Genomic DNA, 20,718 nt, shown 5'->3' with positions numbered 1-20,718 from the left:
TACTCTTTTTTTTACTTTTTTGTTATGGATTCAGCTTATTTACACGTATTTGTTGACTTTTTCATACCTTATCTTCATAGGTTTGTGTACTCACTTCTATAATTTGTAATCCATCACTTTTCCAAACCATGTGGTGTAATTTTTGTGGGGTTGCTTTTATGTGAGAGGTGAGGTTATCTAACCCCAAAATTGCTCGGAATATTGTGTAGATGTCGCGAACTCATATATTTGGCGCGTTAACAAGGCAATCCTTTGGTGGTTTTAAAAGGGTATTTTAACACAATATCCTGTATTAATGACAAAAGATATTGTTATATTTAGCAATATGCCAATATCTTTAACCAATGGTTTAATAATTATGCTTACCCGAGCAGAAAATTTACACAAGATGTGTTTTAAAAAAAATTAATACGAAAATCGACGTATGTACGTATGTGTGTGTGTGTATGGTTCCTAATGATATTTAACAAAAAAAATATGAAATTAACATTAAAATCACATTAAGAACCAACATGTATTATCATACATACAAAGAAGATTAACTTTTTCGTTACACATTTAATTTGAAATTTTGTGACATTGTATTTTTGACACCTTAACTCTTTGAAACTTTTTTGACAATGAATCGGATAAATTCATTGGCGAAACTTCAAGGTGACATTTTCCAAGGTTATAATCCTCATGGAGTTGAAGTTTCAGAGTTGAAATTTCATTTTCCTTGCAGCCCTGGTGGAACTTAAATTTGGTGCTGTAGTTCATAAGGATGAAGTGCAGGGGGCGCTAGTATTGCCACTATAAATAAAAATGTAATACACAAACATCGATTCGTGTGTATCTAAAGAAAAGGATAATCTATCTTTAATATATATTTATTGTATTTACAATTTATGTGTTTAAACATAAATTTGTAAAATATAAAAATCCTTTAAATACATGTCTTTTGTCGTACGATGTTGTCCGTCAAACAAATCGTTCGATTATACAAACTGTGGTGAGAATATTTGATGTGTTCATATATCCACCACAGGTAAAAAAAAACTTCGTTTTGGCAATACTCTGATCGAACAGATGTCAAAACAGATATTTATTTACATTTTTCTGCCGGCAAAAGGAAAACAAAACAAAAATATTGTGAAATATAAAAAGCTACAAAAAAGAAGCAAAAGTGGCTGTTTTTTTAAAAGGATGCCGTGGAAATTAAGCATTGGATTGTGCCTCCGGCGAATGTGTGCCAACAATAATAAAAAACAAATTAACGAATGGACAAGAGCTGTTGGACAAAATTCACAGCCAGGCAGGTATAAAGTGGCTGTCACAAAGCCAATTCTTTTTGTGTATCCTGAGGAACAAAAAGATTTGGGAATCAGATTATTTGTGTGTAAGTATTAACATTATTCCCTTGTTGCATTATACTGATATTTGTCTTCTATTTGTTTGCAGGTACCAAGTTATTTGCTGGTCATGGTTTCCTTACTACAGGCACAAATGGGTGTTAAATATGACAATGTGGATAATGTGAATTTGCAGCAAAAGTGTTTTCCAATATGTTGCATATTGCTACCTGCTGCTTGTAGTGTGTATACAAGAAGATTTGCAAAAGATGTTGAGTACATACATGCAATGTATACAAACAATGGAATAATTTATCATGTTATCATGATTTCTACAAACAATCAGCGTTTGTTTACAATAGAGGAATTGCAACACTGTACCAGGAATTCCTAATCGGAAAGTATTCTTCCAATGTACTTATTTTCTTATGGCAAATTCTAACCATTTTTATTCTTTTTACAGGTTTATTGCTGAATGTGGGTGCAATAACATTTTCATTTGAGGATTACTTTTAGTGTTAATTTTTTTGTTGTGTGATGTTAGAGCAAATGTGTTAAAGGAATAATGGTACATCGTTTTGTTCCCTTTGAATATGAAACATTCCATAGCTCCAACATATAAATTAGCAGTGTTTACATCATTCCATGCAAATATTGGAAAAGAGCACAAATGGTCCCATTAAGATTACTACATTTCAAGACAATGTGTGTATGGAAATATCCTATGTGAATATGTAACATAGTGGTGTTTTAGCATAATGGATACAAAACACATACACATTTGGACTATAAAACGATCAGAATATACTGTGTTATTGCTATTGCTTGTAAACAGGAAAGTATATTTCCAATTCTACAACATTTTAAAGAACGTATTCTAATAAAAATATTGTTTTTCTTTTCAGGCATATCTGGGCCGTAATTACCATTTCGTTAGGACGCAAATATGAGGATGTAATACCCAGGAGCTGTTGGCCATAAATGTTGTTGTTGTTTCGTATGATTGTGAGCTGGCCGTGATGTATTTTTGGCTGTTTAATTACCTGCACTTTCGAATATGTGTGGAATGCAAGTATGACATTTCAGTACACATTTGTAAAAATGAAATCTGCAGTAATAAAAGAGGTAAGTTGTGAGTAAATTTTGTGCCATTATGATACTAATCTGTTTTTTGTTTCTTTACAGGTAAATTTTGGTCTTTGATAATTTTATTAATGATCATTTTTTGTTACTGTTTCAGGTTACGTGACACTGTTGATAAACAACGAAAGCAGATGACATACTAAATGTGGATTTGCACAAATTAAGAAAGGACATAATTAAATTTCATCATCAACGTCAACAAAGCTGCATATCATATACATGGTGAGAAATTGTATATTGTTTTTTTTTTTTTATTAATTTGTGTCATTGTTTGAGGTGTTGGGCATGAATGATGCCAATTAAATTTCCTTTTAAATTTTCGATTTCATATTGGCAATTTCCCAGTGCTCTTCTAACTCGGCATTTCAGCCAAGGTTTACATAGTTTAGCATTAATTCCTTTTGAGAAATCGCTCTGAACAAAATTTTTTCTGTATACTTCTTGTCCAGGCTTGAAGGATACAATTCTACACCTTTTGTTGTATGTCGATTTATTTCTCTCATAAGCCTCATGTATTCTTTTGTCGATCTTTTTGTGCAAAATTTGCATTTGGTCAGACTTAGGTAGGACATTTAAATCTCCATCTTCAAGGGCATTTAATTTACGGAGGATTTTATAGACGTCAGCATGTGTTATCATGTGATAACCAGTGAGAGCAAAATAAGGAGTTGTACCTGTTGAGGAATGTATTGTTGACCTCAAAGCACACTCAATTTTTGGCAAATTTTCATCCCATTTGGAATGATCTTGTTGCAGGTAGCTGCGAATACCACTCAAAATTGTTTGGTTTACGCGTTCACTCGCGTTTGCCTGCGGTGAATGTATGGCAGTACGCATATGTTTTATCCCAAATAATGACAACAACTCTTTGAAAGATTCTGATGTAAATTGTTTGCCATTATCTGAGTGTATGCACTCAGGTACACCAAATTTATAAAATATTTCATTCACAAGGAATTTATTGACTTGTGCAACAGTCGCCTTAGTCATTGATTTCAAAATGACGAATTTAGTTTTATGGTCCAAAACAATAAAAATATGAGTTTTACCAGACTTCGATCGGGGATATGGCCCAAGGAAGTCTATGTAGATCTTCTGAAATGGCCGTTGGGTTATAACTTCGCTGCCCATAGGTGGACGTAAAATCTGCTTTGGGTGCTTTATCTCTTTGCACATATTGCAGTTGTTTATAAATGACTTGATTTCATTGACCATTGATGGCCAATAAAAATATTGTCTAATGTTGTTTAAAGTTTTTATTATTCCACTATGACAGGTATTGTTGTGTACTTTGTTTATTATGTCGTTTGTGAGTGTATCTGGAAGCCAGATTTTCCAACACTCTTCATCATTTTCTACATCTGAACGATTAAACTTCACTTTTTTATAAACTATCCCTTCTTTAACCTTCAAGTCTGGCAAACGATTTTGATTTTGTTCGACGGTTTCAATTAGAGTTAAGTATTTTGGATCTTTGAATTCGTCCGAATCTAAATTTATAAAAGAGGCATTATCAATGGAAACTTCTTCCATGTCCAAACGAGACAACATGTCCGGGACAATATTTTTAGTTCCTTTTCGATGCTCTATATTAAATTTGTAGCCTTGAAGCTTCAGGCTCCACCGTGCTAATCTGCCGTTCAAATCCTTTTGCTTCATCAACCATTGAAGACTAGAATGATCCGTAATCACGGTGAAATCCATCATTTCAATATATTGTCTAAATCGTTCAATGGCAAGCAAAACGGCTAGACACTCTTTTTCTGTCGTCGAGTAATTCCGTTGAGCGCTGTTCAGTTTCTTTGAGAAATATTCGATTGGGTGTTCACCGTCATCGTCATCTTTTTGAAACAGAACAGCGCCAACTCCGACGTTCGACGCATCGCATTGGACGAAAAAAGGTCTAGAGAAGTCTGGACTCGAAAGTACAGGACTTGATACAAGACTATGCTTTAGTTTTTCAAATGCCTCTATAGCTTGTGGTGTCATACTGAATTTGGGCGTTTTCTTTAGTGTATCTGTTAGTGCGGCAGTTAATGTTGAGAAATCATGAATAAAGCGGCGATACCAGCCAACAGTACCCAGAAACTTTCTCACATCTTTTTGTGATTTGGGCGGTTTTATATTCATGATTGCCTCAATTTTGCTCGGATCGGGCTTCAATTTACCTGCGCCTACAATATAACCTAAATATCTCAATTCTTTATAGCAGAATTTAGATTTTTCCATGTTAATTGTGAGGCCAGCTTCGGTTAATTTGTCACCTACGATCTTCAACATCTCCATATGGACTTCAAAGTTCTGTGACACAACCAAGAGATCGTCCAGGTACACAAATACACGGTCTTTCAACACTGGAGGAATCACTTTGTCCATTAGTCTGCACATCCTCTGAGCAGCATTGCACAGTCCAAAAGGCATAACCTTAAATTGGTAGTGAGGTCTACCTTGGACTGTGAATGCCGTCAAGGGGCGACTTGATTCCTCCAGCGGAATTTGCCAAAATGCGTCCTTTAGATCTATGGCTGAAATATAGTATGTGTCACCAAGTCGAGCTAGAAGTCCATCTATGTTAGGTAAAGGGTACGCATCTTTGCGTGTAACTTTATTTAGTTCCCTTGCATCTAAACATAGTCGGTTTTTGTTGGGTTTTACCACTAAGGTAACCCTATTGTTCCAATCAGAATTTTTCGCGACTTCAATCACATCTAGTTCTATCATACGGTCCAGTTCCTCATTCATTAACTTCTGTACAGCAGGACTGACAGGATAATACCTCATCTTTTTGGGTGATGAATTCCCGATGTCAATGCTGTGCTGTTCTAAATGTGTCTTACCTAATCCATATTTCGTATAGCAACGAAAGGCAAGTTTTACGTTCTCCAAAAGAACGCTTTGCTCATGAGATAATACATGGGTCTTTTTATCGCTTTCATCATTAACTACCTCACTAGTCAGTTCACCAATATCTGGTTCAAAAGAAATTTTTAAATTTATGGACTTCCAAAAGTCGTATCCCAAGATTAGGGTTTGTTTTAGAGATGGAACAAGATAAAAGGTCATTTCCTTAAGTTTTGTTCCACATTGTACATTAACCTTTATTTTGCCAATAATTTGTTGCTGTTTGCCATCAGCTGTCTTTATGTTGGATTTAAAATTCATGATTTGGGCATTTATTCTTTCAGCATTTTCCAGGCAATTGTTACCAAGGCAGCTGATAGAAGCGCCGCTGTCCATTAGACCGGTGAAGTCGAAACCATTTAGTTTCACTTTCATATACGGTCTAATGTCATTGTCAACCTCAAGACAAGCTGAAGCAATTTCTTTCCTCTCGGCTTTCCTATTCCTATAACCTTTTCTTGCCTTGATTATCTTTTTGGTCATTACAGGCTGAAAATCTCTAAAAATCTCCTCTCTCTTTTTATTATAAGCCACTAATCTCTCTTCATATGGGATAATGGTTTTTAATTTGTTTGTCATAGCCGGTGAATGTTGTTTTACTGTATGTAAAACGGTGGTTGTTTGGTTGTTTTGTACATCTGTGTTTATTTGGTATTCTGGGATATGTCTTTTTGTGAACATGAGGTCCCAGTCGGCCTCATGCTCTTTTGTGGGTTTCCCACACACTTGGGACATTTCGGTGACGTCACGCCATCGAACCCACATTTGAAACAGAAGATATTCCGCTGTTCCAAATCACATTCAATATAGCTATGGCCCACTGTTTTACAATTCCAACATGTTATTGGTTTTGTAAATCCTTTTGGGTTATGTAGGGCCTCAACTTCAGGGGTTTCATTGAAGGTTTCATCATAATCAAAATCAATTTCATGAACTCTTCTGAAGTTGTTTTGGTGCTGTTGTCGGTAGGCTTGTCTTTTGGATAGCGTTACCTCAGCTCTCTTACATTCCTCTATTAAATCGTCAATGGACTCAATATTCTTAGCATAGATTAGTTGGACTAATCCATCCTTCAAATTGTCCTTGATTATTGACACAATTTCGAAATCAGGGATGGGAGTTCTCATCTGATTTTGAAGCTTGACAATTTCTGAGATGTACATATCAGCAGATTCTGAGGGTAATTGTCGACGATCTATAATTTTCCGTTGAATTTCGAAATCACTCTCGAAATTACGGAACTTTTTAATGAAATGGTACTTCAAAACAGCCCATTCGCAGAGAGGATTCTTCTGGCGGAATTGCCAGATCCAATCATATGCTCTGCCTGTCAACATGTGATGGAAACCTTTTATAAAAATGTCCCATGGACAACCATAATCAAGTCGGAGAGATTCGGCTCTGAAGACGAACTCTTCTACACTTATCGACTTTGATGAACCGTCATATCTTAGTCCCCATTTCTGTAGCTGTAGTGGTGTAATGGGTTTGAAACCCATTGCAAAATTTTGATTGATATTTTGGGAGTATTGTTGTTGACCCCGATATGGAATGTTTTGTTGGTTTCGTTGTTGTTGCTGTTGGTAATTAGGATTAGAATTTGGAACGTTAGATCTTGGCTCTTGGTAATCATGTGTTTGATCTTGAGTATTATCTAAAGAATCGTTTCTAATCGAATCAATAGTTTCCCTAACGGCTTGTGGAATCATAGCGACAAGTCTGTCTTCCAAATTTTTCATGGCGTCAGATTGTGCCACCCTTACTGATGCTGAAATAAAGTCTCTTAAACTCGGTCCATTTGAACTGTTAATAGGAGCATTTAAATTGAGTTCTGAGTTAGGAACTGGCAAGACAGAAGCCGGTTGATTTGAGCCTGTTGGAAGTAGTGAATCTTGTTGGTTCATTCTTTCAAATTCCCTTCTAACTTGTTCTGCTGTTATGCTATTGTATTCAGGTCTCGGTAAGGAAGAAATTGATTCTGGTGATGAAGTTGTATGTAAGCCAGTTGGCAGTGACATTAATGGAGGAATACCAGATTGAATAAGAGTTCTATTTGCACTCTGTGCAGATGTATTTACTACTGGATTAATGGGTTGATTTTGTATGGTATTGTTTTCTAACGAAAGGCTACTTGAGGCATTGTTATTGCTCGCTAGGGCAGCGTTTGAAGTGCTAGGAAGAGGAATATATGAGGCACTTGCAGGTGCGTTATTTTTACCTGCAATTCTGCTTGAAGACCTAGTCGCAGTGTTAGAATTCTTACTAGACATTTTTATGTGCGATTGGAAAAGTAGGTTTGACAAATAATACGAAAAAAGCGAATTGTTTAATTTTATATTGGTATGAGATTTTGAGTTTTAGGATTTTAAAATTGGTTATATTGAGAATATAGTTTTAAAGTTTCATATTGAATATAAATTATTTTAATTGATATATAATATATTTAATATTGTTATTTTTCATATATATATATAAGTTTTTGGTATATTCTCATATATATTATTAATAATTTCTTTCTTTTTTTTTGTTTCTTTTCAGATGGATGAATAGTTTTTACTGATGTATATTTTTTTATAACAATATTTAAATATTTTATATATATTTTTGTAGATAATTTTTTTCTTGTATTATAATTTCTTAAATAATTAATTAAATATATAAATACTATTTTTAATATTATTATTTTTAATTGATAACAAAGTATATAATATATTTAATATTGTTATTTTTTTATATTTTTAAATTAGTAAGTTTTATTGATATTTTTTAATATAGGTATTGGCTATTCTGTTTTTCAGATGATTTTTAATAATATATTTCTAATAACAATATTTAAATATTTTATATATTTTTCTTGTATATTTGATTTTCTTTTATAGTATAATTTATTATATAATTTTTTTGAGTATAAATATATATTTTTGCAATATTAAAAATAATATGTTTTAATTTGTTATATTTTCTATTTTTGTATATTAATTTTTTTATAATTTTCTTTGTTTGTATATATTTCTTTTCATATGATTTGGACTGAATTGTGTTAACCAGATAGTTGCTTTTTTATTTATGATGTGTAGAAATCTATAAACAATTTTTTTGTATTCTTTTATTATTTTTAAGGCTCTAATTTTTTTATTAGAAAACTAAATAGCAAAAGAAAATAAATTGTTATTTTTTTTATTTAGATTTGTTTATTATTTAAATAAACATAAAAATAAATCATTAATTGGAATTGAATGTTGTTGTTATTTTTAATTGTGGGCCTTGTGGGTATGTTTTGGAGTACATTTTAGGGGAAAAATCTTTACTGTATTGTACCATTTTGAGTTCAATGAATATTACTATCGGTTAGGAACAAATATCTATTCAGCTATATAGCCATTAAAATATGCTTCCTTTCCAATCGTAGTAAGCATTTTGCTCAAAAGGTAACTCTAAGATGGAATATGTCCGCGTACCTGTACAACGCGACATGGATACTTGAAGTTCCTTTCGGGATACCGATTCGTCGTACATAAACGATAATAGAGTGTGGGCTATTGCAAAACAAATCAAATTAAAAAAAGCTCGAATGTTGGGCGCCATAAATGTGACAGTCAGTGGGGGCGGAAATGGTACTGAGGTGGTTAGGCTGCGGCTTAGCTCGCCGGAATGGGGAGGTTCTTTTTTCCGCTGAACTGTCCATTTAAAATAGTGTACCATATGTTCTCATATTTTATCGGGAATTTAAACTTCAGAAATTAAAGACACAAAAAAACAAAAACAACATTGCAGACGGATGTACCCTAATACATTACCTTGTGGTCATCCAATTCCAAATCAATGTTCGACAGATTTCCATCTTATGTGAGGTTAGATCTTTACCTCATTGGCTACCCACCCCTTATGACGTATTACAGTCATCCTTTGGTATTTCCTTGCCAAAAATTATATATTTGGAAATACCCCATAAAAGCATGCAAAACTATCTGATAACCTTTCAGCCCATTGTTTTAATAAATTAACACATTTTTACTTTAAAATATATCATTCATGACAATTTTTCTATATTTATAAATGTTAACATTTTTAATAATTTAACTTTTCAATAAATCGTATACAATAATGTTTTTTTAAGCCAAATAAATAAATTTTCAAAAATCGATTTTCTTGTGAATTTACAAAGTAATGTTAAATATATAATTTCTTTACTATTTTGTATGCATGCATATTAGATATAAAATATTTATTCGATTTTAAGTATTTTTAATTTTAAATTTCTTTTAAATTTTTACTTCTGTTTATCTTATAAGTCCTTTTTTTACATTTAATTTATCTTAATAGTTTATTTACATTTACAACTAATTTTCTTTCTTTAGGTATTTTTCATTATTTAATTTTTTTCTTTTTTTAGACAAATTTTTCTTTTTTTAGGGTTATGTCATGTTCATACATGTGTATTTTGACACATGTATGAAAATATGTATTTTTTTTTTAATTTATATTCAATTTTTCTAATTTTTTGTGCAAATTTTCAATTTAATTCTTTTTTGTCGCTCAACCCTAATACTCATTTAGGCCGAGATAAATTTTAGAGCCTAAAGTTATGCTTTAGCATTTTTAAGGTTATGTGTTATAGTGCATTTACACCACGTGTAAAGAAGACATTTTAATACAATAAACGTGAACACTTGGAATATTTAGGGGTTCTCAATGCAATTTATGTTTCCAATTTATAATATTTTACTCTTTTTTTTACTTTTTTGTTATGGATTCAGCTTATTTACACGTATTTGTTGACTTTTTCATACCTTATCTTCATAGGTTTGTGTACTCACTTCTATAATTTGTAATCCATCACTTTTCCAAACCATGTGGTGTAATTTTTGTGGGGTTGCTTTTATGTGAGAGGTGAGGTTATCTAACCCCAAAATTGCTCGGAATATTGTGTAGATGTCGCGAACTCATATATTTGGCGCGTTAACAAGGCAATCCTTTGGTGGTTTTAAAAGGGTATTTTAACACAATATCCTGTATTAATGACAAAAGATATTGTTATATTTAGCAATATGCCAATATCTTTAACCAATGGTTTAATAATTATGCTTACCCGAGCAGAAAATTTACACAAGATGTGTTTTAAAAAAAATTAATACGAAAATCGACGTATGTACGTATGTGTGTGTGTGTATGGTTCCTAATGATATTTAACAAAAAAAATATGAAATTAACATTAAAATCACATTAAGAACCAACATGTATTATCATACATACAAAGAAGATTAACTTTTTCGTTACACATTTAATTTGAAATTTTGTGACATTGTATTTTTGACACCTTAACTCTTTGAAACTTTTTTGACAATGAATCGGATAAATTCATTGGCGAAACTTCAAGGTGACATTTTCCAAGGTTATAATCCTCATGGAGTTGAAGTTTCAGAGTTGAAATTTCATTTTCCTTGCAGCCCTGGTGGAACTTAAATTTGGTGCTGTAGTTCATAAGGATGAAGTGCAGGGGGCGCTAGTATTGCCACTATAAATAAAAATGTAATACACAAACATCGATTCGTGTGTATCTAAAGAAAAGGATAATCTATCTTTAATATATATTTATTGTATTTACAATTTATGTGTTTAAACATAAATTTGTAAAATATAAAAATCCTTTAAATACATGTCTTTTGTCGTACGATGTTGTCCGTCAAACAAATCGTTCGATTATACAAACTGTGGTGAGAATATTTGATGTGTTCATATATCCACCACAGGTAAAAAAAAACTTCGTTTTGGCAATACTCTGATCGAACAGATGTCAAAACAGATATTTATTTACATTTTTCTGCCGGCAAAAGGAAAACAAAACAAAAATATTGTGAAATATAAAAAGCTACAAAAAAGAAGCAAAAGTGGCTGTTTTTTTAAAAGGATGCCGTGGAAATTAAGCATTGGATTGTGCCTCCGGCGAATGTGTGCCAACAATAATAAAAAACAAATTAACGAATGGACAAGAGCTGTTGGACAAAATTCACAGCCAGGCAGGTATAAAGTGGCTGTCACACTAATTTTGTTTCATTGAAGACATAATGGCTAATATAACACTAATTAAAATAATCTTACCCGAGTAGATTTTAGATTTATTAAAAATATCACTATTTCCTTGGATAGAATTATATTCTCAGCAAAAAATATGACCAAATTGGGCTTCAAGTAGGAGTTCCAGTTGAATATGGTGAAAGAAATTCTTAATAGATGTCGAAACAGAATTATGAGTTTTGTATGTTATATTTCACTATGGCGTTTTTACTTCTTCAATATTGCCGAACTGTACTTATCACTGGTTTCTTTGAGAAAGATCGATCCTAAGCCATCTTGATATTCAGGAAGTTAAAATCCACATGGAATTTAGCCTTAGAAGATAATCGATAAATTATCGATTTTTTTATCGTTGCATCCTAATGTCATTGTTTGTAATGTAATGGTGGGAGTATAGATGTCGCAACCATACATTATTTTGTTTCATGTGGAAGTAACACTCAATGTGGTATTATTTCTATTTTTGTATTCAAAATTTCTTCGAACACAATACATGTTTTAGAATTCATACGCTATACGCTGACGCATGCCTATTAATGATGCAAGTTCCCAATCTCAAAACGTCGTTGTGGCAACATAGAACAAAATGAGGATTGGTGTCGTTTTACAACACTAATCACATTTGACAGTACTTTGTTTTGAGTTTTCATAAAAAATGATCAAAACAAATAAATGGTAAACATTTCTGGCCAGTGAAATTAAATTTGTGGAAATAAATGTAAAAAAAATGTAACAGGCAGCTGTCACAACTCATACCATAAGGCCATGTTTATATTAAGCTGGATACACATTGTCAGTTTTGAATGACAGCTTTGTTGTTGCTTGCTAGTGTGGTCGTTCATTTTTATCATTCATCATGCAACCACAAAATATTTTGTGGTTACTGGACGGTTGGGCAGTAATCGATAATTGCGAAATATCGACATTCAAAACTGGCAATGTGTACTGCTCTTTAAGCGGGGTACACACCATCATTCAAAACTGACAGTCAACGTTCTTTTAGCACAATTTTCTGCCAAATAAAAATGATTGCTGAGCTAAAAATTTTTGAAATACAATATATAAAGTATTATTTACAGATTAAGAAAGTAAGAATTTAGCTAGACTTTGACATTAACGAAGTAGACTTCGATGACTGTCAGTTTTGTTGGTCAGTGTGTACTATGCTTTAAAGATACGTAAAACCGATTTCGGTTAATCGATTATTATACGGCGTTTATATTATAGTTTTTTGCAGGGTTAACCTTCTTTATGAGGATTTATTTGAAGTATACACAATGGAAATGGCATTTGAAACCCAGACCCACTGGGTTAAGCCGGTTACATGTAAACGGCCTATTATATGCCATTTAGATATGACACCATTAGCCGGATTTAGCCCATTATCATGTTTTATTTGCTAAATCCAGGCAAAATCTACTAGATTTCCCATACAAAAATATATCCTCCTATTGAGTGGATTTGTTTTAAATCTGGGATAAATCCTCGTATACAACTCTGTTTATTGCAACATGTTGCTAGAAAATACAAAAAGTTGCAAGCTGGCACAAGAAACAAGGTAGATGCATCGTTGAATTGCTACACTAAAAATAATTAAAAATGTAAAAATTTGTAAACAAGGCGGAAAAATTAAATTTGTTTTGATGTACAAAGTTGATTTTAATCAATTTATGATGTCTAAACGATAAAATAATTAGTTTATTTATTTTAGATGGGCAAACTGCGATAGAATGATTCTTTATTTGCTCTTTAGTTAGCATTAGTAGCATAATGTGCTAACATTTTCAGTATTAAACAATAAATATGTAATTTGACGTATGGTTTTTAGGACGAATTCAATTTACAAAAAAATCTTTTGACTTTTCTAATTCGATCATATGGGCTGATGCATCTACCTTGGTAATTGTGCTATGAACAAAAATCATCTGACTGCCATTTAAATCCTCCAAAATGTATATCTAAATGCAATGAGATTTGTACTGGATTTATTATACCCCGGTTATAGTGCGGTTACACTACAGTTTTTTGCCGGGTTAACCCACTTTATGAGGATTTATTGCTTAATCTGGTCAAATCTGACCAGATTTGCCATACTAAAATTAAATCCTCTCACGACTGGGTTTATTTTAAATCCGGCACAAATCCACCAAAAATACAGTGTTGTATTCGGTATTTGTGCAAAAAAATCCAACTCTACTCAAAAAGTACCAAAAGTTGCACCTGTTTTTGCAACAGAGTTTGTCGTGTTTTACACGTTTACGATTGGTCGCATGAGATTTTATGGAGTTAACAAATCTAAAGTTATTTGAAAATCATAAAATTATTTATTTTTTACATTAGATACTTTTTTAACAAAAAGTACGCTTGATACCTTGATACAAAAATGTATCCCTGTGTGTAAAATATACCAATATGAGCAAAGAGGGGACGATATCTCATGCGAGAAATTGTAAAAGTGTTTAACACGACTTTATTAGTTATTTTGTATGTATACGTAAACAAACATCAGTTGCCAGTTTATATCCTCGAAAAGCTAAGTGTAACCAGCAAAGATTAACCCACTGGATCTATTAAACCCAGTGGGTTAACCTTCAATAGTGTAACCGGGGTATTACACTATTGAAGGTTAACCCACTGGGTCTAATAGATCCAGTGGGTTAACCTTTGCTGGTTACACTTAGCTTTTCGAGGATATAAACTGTCAGCTGATGTTTGTTTACGTATACATACAAAATAACTAATAAAGTCGGGTTTTACACTTTTACAATTTCTCGTATGAGATATGGTCCCCTCTTTGCTCATATTGGTATATTTTTCACACAGGGATACATTTTTGTATCATGGTATCAAGCGTACTTTTTGTTAAAAAAGTGTCTAATGTAAAAAAATAAATAATTTTATGATTTTCAAATAACTTTAGATTTATTAACTCCATAAAATCTCATGCGACCAATCGTAAACGTGTAAAACACGACAAACTCTGTTGCAAAAACAGTTGCAACTTTTGGCACTTTTTGAGTAGAGTTGGATTTTTTTGCACAAATACCGAATACAACACTGTATTTTTAGTGGATTTGTGCAGGATTTAAAATAAACCCTGTCGTGAGAGGATTTAATTTTTGTATGGCAAATCTGGTCAGATTTGACCAGATTAAGCAATAAATCCTCATAAAGTGGGTTAACCCGGCAAAAAACTGTAGTGTAACCGCACTATTAAATCCAGTCGAGGATTGATGACTAGTCTAAATGAGCTATAAGTTCGATAAAATTGAATTATTCGGTCGACCCCATAATGTTCAACGCAATTGGATAACATTGCGTAATCAATGGGATGGTATACGTCCAGTAGAACCCGAGCTAATAAGATGGTAATTGCATGGCTCCTGCTACAACAACCACCCTGCCGTAGTGAAAAAATAAAGTATTTTGTTTTATACCCCGGTTACACTATTGAAGGTTAACCCACCGGGTTTAATAGATCCAGTGGGTTAATCTTTGCTGGTTACACTTAGCTTTTCGAGGATATAAACTGTCAGCTGATGTTTGTTTACGTATACATACAAAATAACTAATAAAGTCGTGTTTCACACTTTTACAATTTCTCGTATGAGATATCGTCGCCTCTTTGCTCATATTGGTATATTTTACACACAGGGATACATTTTTGTATCATGGTATCAAGAGTACTTTTGGTTAAAAAAGTGTCTAATGTAAAAAAATAAATAATTTTATGATTTTCAAATAACTTTAGATTTATTAACTCCATAAAATCTCATGCGACCAATCGTAAACGTGTAAAACACGACAAACTCTGTTACAAAAACAGTTGCAACTTTTGGTACTTTTTGAGTAGAGTTGAATTTTTTTGCACAAATACCGAATACAACACTGTATTTTTGGTGGATTTGTGCCGGATTTAAAATAAACCCAGTCGTGAGAGGATTTAATTTTAGTATGGCAAATCTGGTCAGATTTGACCAGATTAAGCAATAAATCCGCATAAAGTGGGTTAACCCGGCAAAAAACTGTAGTGTAACCGCACTATTATTTTTATTTTTCTTGTATGAATCAACATTTAAGTCATATTAAACATTTATATTAAAGAGAGAAGAACAAACCCGTTTTAAGGCCAAGTTTTATTAAATGAAGAGAAATATAAACCCTTTATCGAAGAGAAGTGATGTTTTATACCAATGATATCGATCTGTTCTGTGCATCATCCAGAAAAAGGATGAAATGTGAACTTTTTATGGAGCTTCTACAAGATAAATGTTACGTTGGGATCAAGTTGCAAGGTAAGCTAATGCCAAGTTTATACTTGCGCTCCAAAATCCACTGGATTTCACGAAATCCTGAAATACACCCCGGTGTTTACACTTATTTTTTTTTTGTTGATTTCAAACATATCACAATGATCAAGGTGGATGCATATGCGCAGCTGATCGAACATGAATTTTCAAAACAAGTTGTTGTAAATTGAATTAAGCATCAAAAATATACGACAATATAGAACATTAAAACTTTATATTGAAAATTATGTAAAAATGACCTATATATCGTATTAATTGCGTATAGTACTAACAAATGAAAATATCAAAAAATGATTTTATCGTTGAGACTTCGTTATAATAAATTTTAGCTCAGTTCCAGAACTAAAAAGTTTTTACAATTTTTACCACTTTTACACATTTTCGTTCCCTTACACAAAATGTATATGAAAATCGTTTACGACTGTTACAACTTTTACCACTTTATAAAGTACGGGAACAGGCCATTCGATAGATAAAAATTGTGCTCAGAACCTGCACAAAATTAGTACTTGCAGTAGTTTTCCCGTTTAGTGCTAAAAATGCGTTCCCATACTCCGAAATCTATCAAGACTTGCACTTCTCTTTAAACAAAAATAGCGCCGAATATCACCCTCTTCTTCTGTTTTCTGCCATACAATTTTGGCCTAGTAGAAAACTAGCAGCAAGCATGTTCATTGGCATCTAATATTATAGCCGATACGTTGATTTTGATATTTATGCTGGAGTTTTTGCAATTTCCGTCATTTTTCCGTTCCCTTATTTTTTATGAAATTTGTATGGGGAAGCAAGTTTTGACAATTCGCTCTTTTTTCTAACATTACCATTAAAAAGTACGGGAACACAATAAAAAATATCATTGTAACAAAGTAATTTAATATTTTTTCACATTGTTTACAAATTTTGATACTATAATTTTTTGTTGCAGCAATTGACCATCTACCTTGTTTATTGTGATACGTGAAAAGTGTTGCAACTTTTGGTACTTTTTTAGGCAAAAGCAGGGTTGTATGTCATGTGTACTGTGATTTCGATGTTGATTTCGCTGAAATCACGAAATGAGAGGATTTCATTTTTGTATGCGAAATCATGATAAATTTTGCTTGATTTCGCGCGAAATCACGAAACGCCCTCGAAATCACGAAACGACGCCAAATGTAAACTAAGCATAACATTTTGAACTTATAAGAGTTCGCAAGCAGATTGCACTATCAGACAAAGCCACATTTGAAGTGTTTTAGTGCTTCATAATTAGAGATATTAACATAAAAATTTGACAGTATTGCTCTGTTCCAGAACCTGCCAGAAGCTACTATTTTTTACTGCGATAACATTTTTTCCTTTATGTTATCGGAAAAAAGTTCTGGAACAGACCAAATATAAAGTAGAAATCGTAGAAATTACCGACTGGCTTAAACTTGTGCATAATTCCATTATTTATCACCAAATGTTTAAAAAAGTTTCATGTCAAACTTACAACTCTCATATGGTAGCACTGTTCGGAGAAAACTTTTCAGAGTACGTGTTTTGTTTTTCACTTGGAGATTGCAAAAAAGTAAAATTATAGAAAAAATAGCAATAAGCATTAAAATATAATAACATTATAAACTAATCAATTGTGTGTTGACGACAACACCAAATTCGTCGCAGTAAGTGTATTGATTGACAGTGATTCTAAACTTAACTTTCGCAAATCGATTGTCCAACTCACACAGAAAAATCTGACAGGAATACGAACATCTGATTTTGACGGGAATAACTTGAATGTAAACAAATCTGACAGGAATACGAGATTTGTTTATATTCAGGTTATTCCCGTCAAAATCTGACAGGAATACGATATTTGTTTACATTCAAGTTATTCCCGTCAAAATCAGAACATCTGACAGGAATACGAACATCTGATTTTGACGGGAATAACTTGAATGTAAACAAATTTCGTATTCCTGTCAGATTTGTTTACATTCAAGTTCTTCCGTCAAAAGATGTTAAAAAAATCAAGCTGCACATTCTAAATTCTTAGTCAGGGCAATCATGAATAAAAATTTCGTGCGGAATTTGTTCCCTTTCCCCAATTTCACAATTTTTTATTTCCGTATTTATGTCCAAAAAAAGGGAATATTTTTGTTGAATAGGCAAGCATATTCCATAATTAGGAGATTCTAGCAGTTTTCCAAGTTTTAAAATAACGGTTTTTCAAGAATTTCACCTTTTTAAATTATTTTCTGTGCGGAAAAATTCCGAGGGAGATATTCATGATTGCCCTGACTCAGGGAGCAGAAAAAATAAATAATACAAGAAATAATACACTTCAGCGGCAAAAGTTAAAAGAGTTTCACAAATGATTGAATCTCGTGCAGAATAATAATATTCCTCAGAATAATAATAATATGCTAACATTATGCTACGTTTCACGGCTGGTTAATTAATTAGAATTTTATTTTAGTGGGTGGACGAAGGCTGAGCTTGGAAACTAGTGATTTTGGGAATTTTTAGAAGCTATTGGAGGAAATTACCTTATATGGCCTTTGATAATATATTCAGATGTTCAATGAAAAGAGTTTCAGTTTTATTATGTAAAGGCTCTCATCTATGAGTACTATAAAAGATGACTTTCTAGTTTTCTTCTATCTCGTCTACTATAAGAGACCTCGTCTTCTATTAGAAAACCGTTTCGACTTCTATTAAGAGGACCTTATCGTCCTTCTTGTAGTAGAAGGTGACATTCTTTTATTAGGTGACATTCTCGGACCTCCATTAGAATTTCTTATGGCTTCTACTAGAATACCTTATGGTTGCATATTTATTAAGAGCTTTTGGTCTTCTCTTACAAGACCTTTACCTTTAGTGAAAAGACCTTTGACGAAGAGAAAACTTCCTGGTTCCGGTTAGAAAACCTTCTGGTTTATGCATTTGTCCCATCGTCATCCTCGCAGACGTACGATAGGATAGGATCTCACTATCCATAATACAATAATATTTCGGGAAGTATAGACTTTTTATTTATATGTATACTATACGTGCGTGAAAGGGGTGCTTCTTTAGACCCTTTCTGAAAAAAGGGCGCTTCTTTAGACCCTTTCTAAAAGAAAGGGTGCTTCTTTAGATACCTTTCTAAAAAAAAGGGCCCTTCTATAGACACTTTCCGACTCCCACCATACGCAAAAATATAAAACATTTATGTAGTTATTTGAGCAGTGTATTATAAAATTCTTTTGTTTTACATTGTGTTCATATATGGATTACGAAAGTTATATGAGCATTTTAGTAGTAGTGTAATATAAAATTCATATTTTCTTATGTTAATTTGTTATTGGTTTAACCCAGATAAAGCCACTGGTCGTTTAAACGCCACAAAAAATGGTTGCAAAAATTGACGTAAAACTCTGGTTTTTTCATATACATATTTGTGTGACAAACAACAAAAACAAAACAATATTTGTGTGGAGTTTTTTGCATTTTGCTTCATTTCACGCACATAACGCTTCATTTGATCTACGCATTTCCACGCAATTGGTCTAAAACCCAAGCTATACCAAAAATCGACTTTTGATGAAAAATTTAAATATGCGATAAAAATTTAATCATAAATGCTGGAATCATATAAAGTTCGGGATTTGTTAGGAATATAATAAGAGTATTTTCTCAATCAAAAACCAAGGGAATTGGCATGTAAGGATACACCAATATTACCCTCCAAAGTTTTTGGCATTTTTAAAAGAAGGTCCGATTGCAGGAAAACTATACGTTTTAGAGAAAAAATTTATTTTTTAAAAAATGCTTAAAAAGTTCCAAAAATATAATTTTCATAAACAATTTTAAGTTTTCTCGCAAAAAAAATTCTCGGCGCTAAGTGGGTTAAGAGCTTTTACATTGTATTCATATATAACGGAAGTTATATGAGCATTTTAATAGTAGTGTAATATAAAATTCATTTTTTCTTATGTTAATTTTTTATTGTTTTAAGAGGTTTTACATATAACGAAAGTTATATGATAAATTAAAATTAAAGTTTTAATTTAAAGTTAAGTTTAATTTAAGTTTAAACTTAAGTTTATATCTGGGTCCAAAATCCTACGTGGTTTTTGACCTGGTTGTTGTTTTTTCCACCGGTGGATTTATCGCCTCCACCATCGCTACAATCACCTGCTTCTTGATTGGGTTTCTTCCCGCCTGTGGATGTATCGCCTCCACCACCACCGCTACAATCACCTGCTTCTTGATTGGCGTTTTTTCCCGCCTGTGCATGTATCGCCTCCACCACCACCGCTGTTAAAAGAACAGGACACCGTGTCACATTACCTCGGAATATAATGCCAATATTCCCAGAAGATGTAGCAGGGGGATCCTCAAATAGTTTAGATTCTGCTTCAATGGAAGCAGAAGAAATTATTAATTTTGGCAGTGAAGAAAATCCAACCCTCCATTTAATAAATTCTCCACAAACTATAGCTTCAGTTGAAGCTAATGCAGCAGAGCCTGTATATGCTTCAAATTTTGCTTCAATGGAAGTAACTTCATCACCTTTTTAATTACAAGATGAAGGTGAAGAAGAAATTGGTGCTAATGTGGGGGCGTATTTTGTTTCAGCCCCACAATCTCTAGAACAGCAATTTGAATGCATGCTTCAGTCCGCAAGTGTTTACGACCATAATAACCAAAGGTTCAATTGGGAGTTAATAGCCTCATCTGAACTACTTTGTTCACTTCCCAAACGCTATATCGGTTTCGAACCTGAAGTACAAACCGTTCACAATGACTTTTTTCATGTAACCCACTTCGTCACGGGTGTGCATTACATATAGATGAAGTAAATATACATCATGACGGAAGTTTCAAACAAAAAGGATATGTTTTCCTATTAAAAACTATATTTGCAAATGATCCACCTATCATTATTGGTGTTGCAAATGAAATAACACCAAAGAAACCACAATATTACCCATTTATTCGAAATAAAT

At 32.7% G+C, this 20,718-nt stretch overlaps 1 long non-coding RNA gene across 1 annotated transcript; it reads left to right on the top strand.

Moving 5' to 3' along the window:
• The first annotated feature begins 1,050 nt into the window (after positions 1–1,050).
• Positions 1,051–8,156, top strand: LOC141402272 (uncharacterized). Its single transcript, XR_012412579.1, has 4 exons — positions 1,051–1,378; positions 1,441–2,456; positions 2,572–2,696; positions 7,914–8,156. It is a non-coding gene; the product is annotated as an uncharacterized lncRNA (long non-coding RNA).
• Positions 8,157–20,718: the final 12,562 nt, after the last annotated feature.

Source organism: Musca autumnalis, unplaced genomic scaffold (assembly GCF_047663935.1).
Source record: "Musca autumnalis isolate F117 unplaced genomic scaffold, ASM4766393v1 scaffold_4, whole genome shotgun sequence".
Lineage (NCBI taxonomy): Eukaryota > Metazoa > Arthropoda > Insecta > Diptera > Muscidae > Musca > Musca autumnalis.
This window is presented reverse-complemented; position numbering and strand designations above follow the sequence as displayed.